The sequence below is a fragment of the Artemia franciscana genome, chromosome 18 (assembly GCF_032884065.1).
Source record: "Artemia franciscana chromosome 18, ASM3288406v1, whole genome shotgun sequence".
Taxonomy (NCBI): domain Eukaryota; kingdom Metazoa; phylum Arthropoda; class Branchiopoda; order Anostraca; family Artemiidae; genus Artemia; species Artemia franciscana.
The window spans coordinates 32,799,966-32,811,050 of NC_088880.1; positions in this window are offsets into that span (position 1 = coordinate 32,799,966).

Genomic DNA, 11,085 nt, shown 5'->3' on the forward strand with positions numbered 1-11,085 from the left:
TGCAAGTTTCATAAGATAATATTAAAATAAAATGCTTCTCTGGGATATGATGTCACAGCGAGCGTAGGTCGGTAAACATACCATACCATCAAACTATCAAGCTAGGGTAGGTGTCATTTAAAGCTGATTCAAAAGTGGAAACTGTTTTCTTACAGAAATGTTACTTAAAGACGATGCTTCCTAAGTGTTTGAAATTTTTATCTGCCATTTTTAAAAGATAAGCTCAAAATAAATAAAAAACAATTAGTGCCACAGACGGTTTAGCAGTACCAAATGGATCGCACAACTCAACAATGACTTTGTTTGAATAAAATTTCAAATGCAGATCTGAGTTTATTTGACTAAGTTGATCTGAAGTTTAAAATGTTTTTTTAAAGCACCAATTTTAACGGTGTGGTCATTAATACCCCCTAAAATTAGAAAGGATTAGAAATTAATTTCTACCACACCCCCTCCCCACTAAGATTCCTTGTATATGTATCTGAAGGCTCAAGGAAAGTTAGGGAAGTTGAGCATAGAACATTGCTTCTTGGGGCTTCTGGAAAACTCCCCCTATCTATTCAGAGATCCATCAGCCCTCCCTTCATAATGGCTTATGTACAATTATATACCACAGTACATAACTTTATGAAGCATCAATTGGACAAACTTGGTTATATAAAGCTTAAATAATGTCTGTATTAACTGTTTATTTTGTATGGAGTACGTGCGCCTTGAGGAAAGAATTCTTGACCGCATGACATTACTGTCTCTGAAACTAAAATGCTTAGTGAATATCTTTTCTGATCATTTTAAATTGATTTGCCATCGCAAAGTTTTCACTCGATAACCGTTTGGCACCATCTGGGCCAATATTGTTGTTTGTGCAACAAAATGGCCGGAAACACTAATTTGCTATGGCTCTTTTTTTGGCTACTTAAAGGATCGATAAAACTTTTAAAGTCCTTTCAAGAAATCCTTCTGCTGATATTATAAAAGTACTGGCTGGATACGATCACCCTGAGAAAAAAAACAACAACAAACAAACAAATAAACAAAATCCCGTGGTTATCCTTTGCACAAAAAAAAATCAAATTAAAATCTAATATTTTTCAATAGTAGATTTTTCATCGAAATCACTTACCCTTTTTTTAAAAGGGGCAGATTTTCTCAGGATTGTAACTTTTGTTGCGTTAGGAATCAAAATAGAATTTCGATTGTTTCAAAGTATAAAATGCTATTAAAACTTCATTCTTTTCATGTTCTAATCGTATTAGCACAATTTGCTTCTAACTTACAGATCGTTGCCATGAACTATCTAGTACATAAAAAATAAACTTACAGCACAATGTTCTCTTTAAACGATGAGTTAGAAAATTTGGGAATGAAAATGCACTTTTCAAAGCATCAGGCACGCCCCCCCCCCCCCTGAACAATGACCATTCCGATAATAGCTGATGCATAATTATTCGTCCCTATACGTTATTAATATCAAGTGAACGAACTTAGTTAAATCAAGCTTTAAGAAAATATCTCAATCAATGAATAAATCAATTTATTTCTGACCGGTCAAAAAAACCAAAGAGGATTTGAGGCCATAGTGACGGAGAAAGACAAAAAATAAAAAGAGAAAATAAACAACAACGAAAAGATGGATTACAATCAACAAACATAAACATAACTACATACTATATGAAGAGGGAAGACCACTGGTAATTGAATTTTCTAGCGGAGGATTTAAAATCTTCCACTCTTTTAAAATGTTTGCAGGCAGAATCGATTTAAATTTTTGTACCAGAGAAGAAATACTGGTCCAGGGAGGCAGATGCAGCCGATACTTGGCGAACTTAAAATAAATTTGGTTAATATTTTTTTTGTTTGAAGCAGAAAAAAAATTACAAATGGGGGACATAGCAAGAAGATGGGGCAAAGTTAGACTATTGTAAAGTTTGGAAAGGCGAAACCGACTAAGATTTTGATATTAGATGCAAGCAAAACATATGCGATTTCGAACGAAGTACAGTCAAAATTTTGAACGAAGTACACGAAACGGCTATAGGGCGGTATGATTGACAATCTTCGAGATCTTTTTCCCTTTTTGGGAATTTAATTTATTCCGTTTATTTAATCTGTATTAACGTTTTTTTTGTATGTACTATGGTACTAAGAACGAGTGCGTTACCGTACGTCATAACCGTATCCAAAGCTGGGAGCCTCAATATATTGCTTTTTGATAATTTTAAATCGTTTGGGACCTTTTGTGACGGTAAGAATATGAATAAAATGTTTTATGCTACCATGAAAACATTTTCTCTGAGAACGATGAAACTTTCAACCCACAGCATCCATATTCATGCTTAGTCCAAGTAAAAGGAGATTGGAGATTAGTTTCTATTTCCACCCCTACTCAGACCCTCTTCTGTATTTATCTGAAGTTTCTTGGAAATTTAGATAACTTTAACGCCCCCTCCCCGCACCTAACAATGAAAAATCACTCCCTTGATAATTGCTGATGTGCAATCATGCATCACAGTACATAATCTTGTCAAATATAAAGTGAATAAATTTATCTAAATGAACCTTTGAAATACATGTCTATGTTGTTAATTTTCTATGAACTACACAAGGCCTTAAGAATGAATGCGCTAACGCACGACATTACTGCCTCTTAAGCTGGGAAGCATAATACATAATTTCTTATTCAGTTCCAGAAATTTCAAGTTTTGTGCTGCTCCATTTTGTGGCACAAATGGCAGAAAAGGCCACTTTGCTTTGCGACAATTTTTTGAATGCTGAAAAAGGGCCGTACTTTTATTTTCGGATCGAATTTTAACGGACCATTGGTCTGATGAGATGACCACAGAAATAGAAAGAAAAATTGAAATAAACACACATCGGGATCGTACTTCTAGGAAAAAAGATCAAAATTCCACATCTTTGTAGATAGGAGCTTGAAATTTCTACATTAATGTTTTCTGATTGAACTTTGTGGTGTGATTTTCATCATGATAACTAGCCCTTTTGGGGTTGTTTTCCTGTCTTTTCAAAAATGAGACAAAATTTCTCAGGCTCTCAGCTTTTGATGGGTATCTTTAAACCGGATGAAATTTAAATATCTAGAATTAATATAAAAATCCGTTTTTGTATGCATGTATTGTTACCCAAACTCCCTTTTTCAGAATTTTTCATTGTCTTGGTACTCATTGGGGAAAAAAGTGGATAGTGATTTAGAAAAAAAAAACAAGCCGAGTCCAGATTTGGGGGAATAACTAATTAGATGTATAAAGTAGGCCCGTATCTGCTCATTTACCCCCTATCCATTTTTTCTCTGTAGACTTTTCAGCCTTCTAGATTGACTTTCCGGTCATTTTCGTAGAAAGCCGAATAAGAACGTCGTTTCAAGCCGTTTCGATCTTGATTGTGAACCTGATTGATAGAAAATTCAAGAATTGGACTTTTACGTTCGATCCTAGACCGTTTCAGTATCTAAGCACCGCTTCAGAACTCTAATTATTCGACTGCTACTGCCATCTATCTTTGATTTCAAAGGCTTAAATTACAGACTGTCATCCCTTGCAGTTAAAGAAAGAAAATAAATATTTACCTCCTGAAAAGTCTTAGGCCTAGGCTAATTAAAAGCCTTGAGTTGTATGGGGGTATGAGCTAAAAGATTGTTGTGTTAAAAGGGTTGAGTTGGACAGGGTTCGGTTAAACGGGTTTGAGTTATACGCTCATCGTCCAAGACATTTACAGCTCATTTGAAGAAAATGCAAAATCGGCTATTTAATAATGTAGATACCCAAATTCTTAATTGTTTGTGCTCATATGAAATATATCCTCTGTTTTGGGCGCATCAGCATGTCTAAGACATATTCAGCTCGATAGAAAAACAAAATAATAGAACGATAAAACAAAAACGATAAAAACAAAAACAAAAAGGCCGTAAAATGTTTCACTTCGTGATGGAATAACCTACAGAATTACCTCTTATTTCCAAAATATTTAAGAGTTAAAATCTCTGGAGCACTTTTTTTCACTATACTTGTATTCTCCATACTCTTGGAAAGTATCTCTGTTCATCTTTTAATGCATGCCCACATTTATAACAGACTTCAATTAGAACGAAACATTGAACAGCATAAAAGGCAAAGTTTTTAAGATTCGGTCTTGAGAAATGGGTGCACATATAATTTGCAAAAACCCTAAAGTAGTTGAAGAAGTTTATGCTCATACAATTAATGATCTTGGAGCCCAAAAGTAAATGTAAGATAGCTAGAGCACTTTAAAGTGAGCCACACTCACAACAAAATCAGTTGAAGAAGTTGAGGAAAACAGTTTAAGAAGCGTACAATCATACAATTAATGATCTTGGAGCCCAAAAGTAAATGTAAGATAGCTGAGCACTTCAAAGTGAGCCGCACTCACAACAAAATCAGTTGAAGAAGTTGAGGAAAACAGTTTAAGAAGCGTACGATCATACCATTAACGATCTTGGAGCCCAAAAGTAAATGTAAGATAGCTAGAGCACTTTAAAGTGAGCCACACTCACAACAAAATCAGTTGAAGAAGTTGAGGAAAACAGTTTAAGAAGCGTACGATCATACCATTAATGATCTTGGAGCCCAAAAGTAAATGTAAGATAGCTAGAGCACTTCAAAGTAAGCCGCACTCACAAAAAAATCAGTTGAAGAAGTTGAGGAAAACAGTTTAAGAAGCGTACGATCATACCATTAATGATCTTCGAGCCCAAAAGAAAATGTAAGATAGCTAGAGCACTTGAAAGTGAGCCACACTCACAACAAAATCAAAAACGTTTACAATTTGTAAAGTAAAATTTCAGCAAGAATCCTCAATTTAAACATCCGAGTTGCTTTTTTAACAGGGACTCAGTCTTTGAAAGGAGGAAAAGGAATCATACGAGTTTAGAAGGTACCAGGTAATCAGAACTGTAGTGATATAGCTGCAATAAAACACGTTACATTGCAAAACATTACCGAAGCGAGCATAGGGCCAACATTTCTAGAAATGTTCAGCTAACTATACAGAGTTATGTTTAACAAGAATAAAGCGTTGGATATCTGGTTCCTTTTTTATGACAACATTTATGGCATTAGGTCACTTACGAGCTTAGGGCCTTTCTCCCTACAACTGTTTCCTTTGAGCTTACTTCTAAGGAAATCAACACACAAGTTTTCAGGAGTAACTTCCCCCAGGAGAGTACTACGAATGGAGGTGTGCCGCCTCACAAAGCTGCTTATCTTGTACTTAGTTCGGAGTGACAGTTCTTGTAGGTAACCAGATCGCACTGGCTTGGAAAGCGGCAGTAAAAGGAGAAATTGCTCTTTGAGGACAGCCATTGGTGCCTCGTCAAATCTCTCACTTAGAAGGTGTAAAGGCACCCAATCAGTGCTATTGTGCAAGAGGATAGGAACGTGTTCCAGATGTGTTGTCCAATCAGGCATTATCCAGAGTTTTAGCTGATGGGGGGTCACTGCCCAAAGAATAAAGAAGAAAATTGTTACCTTTCATGTACTTTGTGTAATGTTCTTAAATAAGATTTTCTTTTATCTGCACTTATTCGAACAATTTTCGAGTTGGAGAATTAATTTTTTGTTTGTAGAAATATTTTTCACCCCACTTTTAAGACTAGTTAAAAGTCGAAGAAATATCTCAGGGGGAGGGGTTCAGACCAGTTAACCCCCTCGCCTTGGATGACGTCACCTACAACGCTAGGAAGCAGTATCTTTCTTTTATTGTTGGAATAAATCTTAAGATTAACACCGAATAAGAAAAGGAATTTATTTTCCATGATGTCATCGCAAATGAATTTCAAATGAAATGCACATAAATAATTTTTTAATGCCTTGTCAATTATTTGACCTAAAGAGTCATGCAGTCCATAGTAAATAAACTTTTAATATAGATATTTAATTAAAGTTTGACTTAATAAGTTCATTCAATTAACATGTTATAAAATCATGTACAGTAACGTATAATTGCGCATCAGCTACGGAAGGGTGGGTCCTTATGTAGGGGGGGGGGGCAGGAGGGATGCCTCGAAAAGTACATTTTTATACTCAGATTTTCTAACTCCTCTTCAACCTCAAGATAAATACAGAAGAGGATGGGGGGCATAAATTAATCTATATTTTCCCTGTATTTAGATTAAGCCTGAATATGAGTGATCCAGTGTTATAGCTCCCTTATTTCTGCCAGTTTTCTTTGTAGGACAAAAAGATTGGACTGGAATGCTAACTGGCACAAAAAGTGATGAGAAGGGGGGTCGTCTTCTGTGAATTCTTATGAAGAGGGGAGAAAAATACTGACGTGAACTTCGCTTTCGTAGACATTTAAACTGAAAGATTGTGTTTAAGCTTGATTTTTTATATACTAAACAGTTCGTGGCAACGAACTGTAAGTTAGGAGTAACTCGTGCTAAAAGTAACCAGAGCTTTAAAAAAAGGGTGTTTTGATTGCAATATATAAATTAAAAGAATCTACTTTTTGTTTTGATTCTATTCTTAGATTAATTAGTGCTTGAAGCCATCCTGATAATTAGTGTAGAAGTGCCTGAGCCATCAAGTACCTTTAGTCCTTAGTCTTATAAATTATGAGCAAACGTTTGATTCAGCTATTAGAAGAGCTTTAGAAAAGGTCTCATCCTTGTAATGTAGGAAATGAGGTTAGTAGCTGCTTTTTTGTTAAGTCAGTTAAGAAGAGTTAAGAAGGGTTGCGTTCTATCCCTGTTTATGTGGATCATTTGTCCTAAGGAGCATAGCAAAGGCTATGGGAGAACACTGAATCAAATGGAGAAGTAAAACTCTCCTGCACTTAGATTATGCTGATTTATTGGCGAACATACATTACAATAAATAATCAAGTCAAATTTAAAAACGAACAGAAACTACCAGAAACAGGGGTATGGCTATGCCCTCTAAAGACCAGAACATCATTTGGACTTAATGAAAACAATCTTTTTTCGAGCTGTGTGGTATTATTGGTCATAGCATCAGCAAAAGAAAGAAAATCACCATAATAACCAAGATTGCTGAAAAGAACTAATAAAATGTAGATTGACTGTTTGAAATATACTAATATTCATTCCTAAAAGTCTCTACAGCTTTGGATTTATTAACGTTACAAAATAGAAAACATTAAACTAATAATTTCGTAGACCGCTCTGCCTTTCTATTTACACGATTTAACAAATGAAAATATAAATATATGATAATTTAGAATATTTTAAAATGTTTAAATATATTTCATTTTCAGTAAAAGGGTAGATGAAGTTCTGACCTTTAGAGGGCATAGTAGGCGTGAGCCCCACTCCTGTCTGCGGTAGTTTCTGTTCGTTTTTAGTTTCACTTGATTATTTATTGCGATTTGTGTTCCTTTTAGTTTTATTTTTTATAGTGATTCATATAATTTTTTTTGTATCTTAAGTTTAATATAGCTCTTTACTTCCCTTGAAAATTTTTTGCAGATTTTTTTTTTGATGATAATTAATAAGAAATAAAAGTATAGGTGAAAGGAAGGTAAATTTTATGAAAAAAGTTAAGATGAACGTTTACTGTGTACCATCCAAATGAAACCAGATTTATTGTTAGAAATAAAGTCGAATTAATTCCTTGATGCTTTAGCATTTTTTTTTTCAATTTCAATATTATAATGACAAAATAAAATTTATTCAACATGTATTCCATCTTGAGTAAAAGCAAATGGCCATCACTTATTATTGCGGTGCAAGGTATACAATTGTCCCATTCTTATTTCTAGTAGTTTTTGTTTGTTTATGCTCACTTTTGGTTTCAATTATTCGATTAAAGATTCTTTTTCCTTTTAGGTTTGACTTTTTTTAAGTTTCCCCTTCCCCAACATACAGAACTGAGTCCAACAGTCGAAAGTACAAATAGTACTTAAACATTTGCTAGTATCTCTATTTTTTCTATTTCAGAATGGTGAGCATGTTAAAATTTTAGTCATATAAAGAGTTTCAATTTTTATGGTTAAGGGGCTTAAACTGAGAACTTTGCCCCCCACCAATACCCCCACACTTAATTATAGTTGGTTTTTAAAACAAATTTCGTTTATTTTGAATTGTGTAGGATTTCGATTCAACTTTTATACATATGTTAATAAATACAAGCGCCAACTTTGACAGTTTATGTCATTAAAAATAATTTTTTGCTTGACTTGATGTTTTTTTAATTAAAATAAAACAGTCGTTTTGGCAATACATGCATTCCAGTGAATATCAATTCGCTTTTAACGCCATTCATACTGGTAGTGCTTCACCATAACAACACCATTCACCGTAACAACACCATTAGCGCTAGTAATACAAATACTCTACACCTATATTATTACTGATACTAATAAAAAAAAAAGGTAAAGGATACGGCATGAGACTTTACAGTCCGTACCGGCGGTGCTGATTTCCGTTTCTTGGCCCTTCAGCCAGGAAGTGAAATGGGGGGTTAGGGGCCAGCCATCCTGTGCTTTCGCACACCCTTCCTGTTTACCTTCCCCAGATTTCTCCAGGTACCCATTTAGAGCTGGGTCGACTCTGGCTAAGCTTACAGAGTCACGCCACTGACCCCCGTCCCAAACTGAAGAATTGGGTACGCTGGGATTCGAACCCGCGTCCTCTCAGACAAGGGATCCCGAATCCAGCGCACCAACCCACTCGGCCGGGAAAACATCAACGAATACTAATACTGATACTAATACATTTTATCCTGGCAATCACCATCTTATCTCGCTGGCAATTGTGATTTAAGATAATTAATACTAACATCACTAACACCATTTTACTGACATTTAAAATTAAAACGGATTAATATCCATAATTTGTTCCATGCCCTGCAGCTTATAGGCATTCGTTGGTATTTTTTTTTTTAAGCCGGGTAATATGTTATGATTTAAGGTAATTCATACTAACATCACTAACACCATTTTACTGACATTTAAAATTAAAACGGTTTAATATTCATAATTTGTTCCATGCCCTGCAGCTTATAGGAATTCGTTGGTATTTTTTTTTTAAGCCGGGTAATATGTTGTGATTTAAGGTAATTTAAGGTAATTCATACAAACATCACTAACACCATTTTACTGACATTTAAAATTAAAACGGTTTAATATTCATTATTTGTTCCATGCCCTGTAGCTTATAGGAATTCGTTGGTATTTTTTTTTTAAGCCGGGTAATATGTAGTGATTTAAGGTAATTTAAGGTAATTCATACAAACATCACTAACACCATTTTACTGACATTTAAAATTAAAACGGTTTAATATCCATAATTTGTTCCATGCCCTGTAGCTTATAGGAATTCGTTGGTATTTTTTTTTTAAGCCGGGTAATATGTTGTGATTTAAGGTAATTCATACTAACATCACTAACACCATTTTACTGACATTTAAATTAAAACGGTTTAATATTCATAATTTGTTCCATGCCCATCAGCTTATAGGAATTCGTTGGTATTTTTTTTTTAAGCCGGGTAATATGTTGTGATTTAAGGTAATTCATACAAACATCACTAACACCATTTTACTGACATTTAAAATTAAAACGGTTTAATATTCATTATTTGTTCCATGCCCTGTAGCTTATAGGAATTCGTTGGTATTTTTTTTTTTTTTAAGCCGGGTAATATGTTGTGATTTAAGGTAATTCATACAAACATCACTAACACCATTTTACTGACATTTAAAATTAAAACGGTTTAATATCCATAATTTGTTCCATGCCCTGTAGCTTATAGGAATTCGTTGGTATTTTTTTTTTTTTAACCCGGGTAATATGTTGTGATTTAAGGTAATTCATACAAACATCACTAACACCATTTTACTGACATTTAAAATTAAAACGGTTTAATATCCATAGTTTGTTCCATGCCCTGTAGCTTATAGGAATTCGTTGGTATTTTTTTTTTTTTAAGCCGGGTAATATGTTGTGATTTAAGGTAATTCATACAAACATCACTAACACCATTTTACTGACATTTAAAATTAAAACGGTTTAATATTCATTATTTGTTCCATGCCCTGTAGCTTATAGGAATTCGTTGGTATTTTTTTTTTTTAAGCCGGGTAATATGTTGTGATTTAAGGTAATTCATACTAACATCACTAACACCATTTTACTGACATTTAAAATTAAAACGGTTTAATATTCATAATTTGTTCCATGCCCTGCAGCTTATAGGAATTCGTTGGTATTTTTTTTTTTAAGCCGGGTAATATGTTGTGATTTAAGGTAATTTAAGGTAATTCATACTAACATCACTAACACCATTTTACTGACATTTAAAATTAAAACGGTTTAATATTCATAATTTGTTCCATGCCCTTCAGCTTATAGGAATTCGTTGGTATTTTTTTTTTTTAGCCGGGTAATATGTTGTGATTTAAGGTAATTCATACTAACATTACTAACACCATTTTACTGACATTTAAAATTAAAACGGTTTAATATTCATAATTCGTTCCATGCCGTACAGCTTATAGAAATTCGTTGTTGTTGTTCATTTTTTGTTTTTTAAGCCGGGTATTATATGTTGCATTTACCATTAAGTTAACTATTTCAAATTCAGAAATATGTTGATATTTGTGTTATATTAAAAAATAGAATTAAAGTTACTTGCTAATAAGGGGGCGCCTTAGCCCCCCTAAACCTATGCCATGAAGTGTCCTCCCACATTCATCCATTGTTTTCTTAGATGAGAAACTTACAAAGGTTGTTTTATGATCCCCAATTGGAGAATCGGGTGAAATTTTTTTTATATTTTGGGTGACAAACCGTATAGCCTACCATGTCCATATTTTTAATTTCAGATCAAAAGGAATGGAAAAACAACCCGGAGGCAAAGCTTACTAAAGAGCAGATTTGTTTTAAATCCTACAGGACATGAATACTTAAAAGACAGAAGAGGTATTTTCCTAGCAGGAATTTGCCAGAAATATCGTGATTTTGTAGTTCTAATTTTTTGAAGAATCCCCCCCCCCCCAGAAAAAATCCATAAAGCACGAATCTGTTCTTAATACAGCATCGTTCCATATATTACAAGATTGCCTGATTGTTACGAGGTTCTAAAGCGTT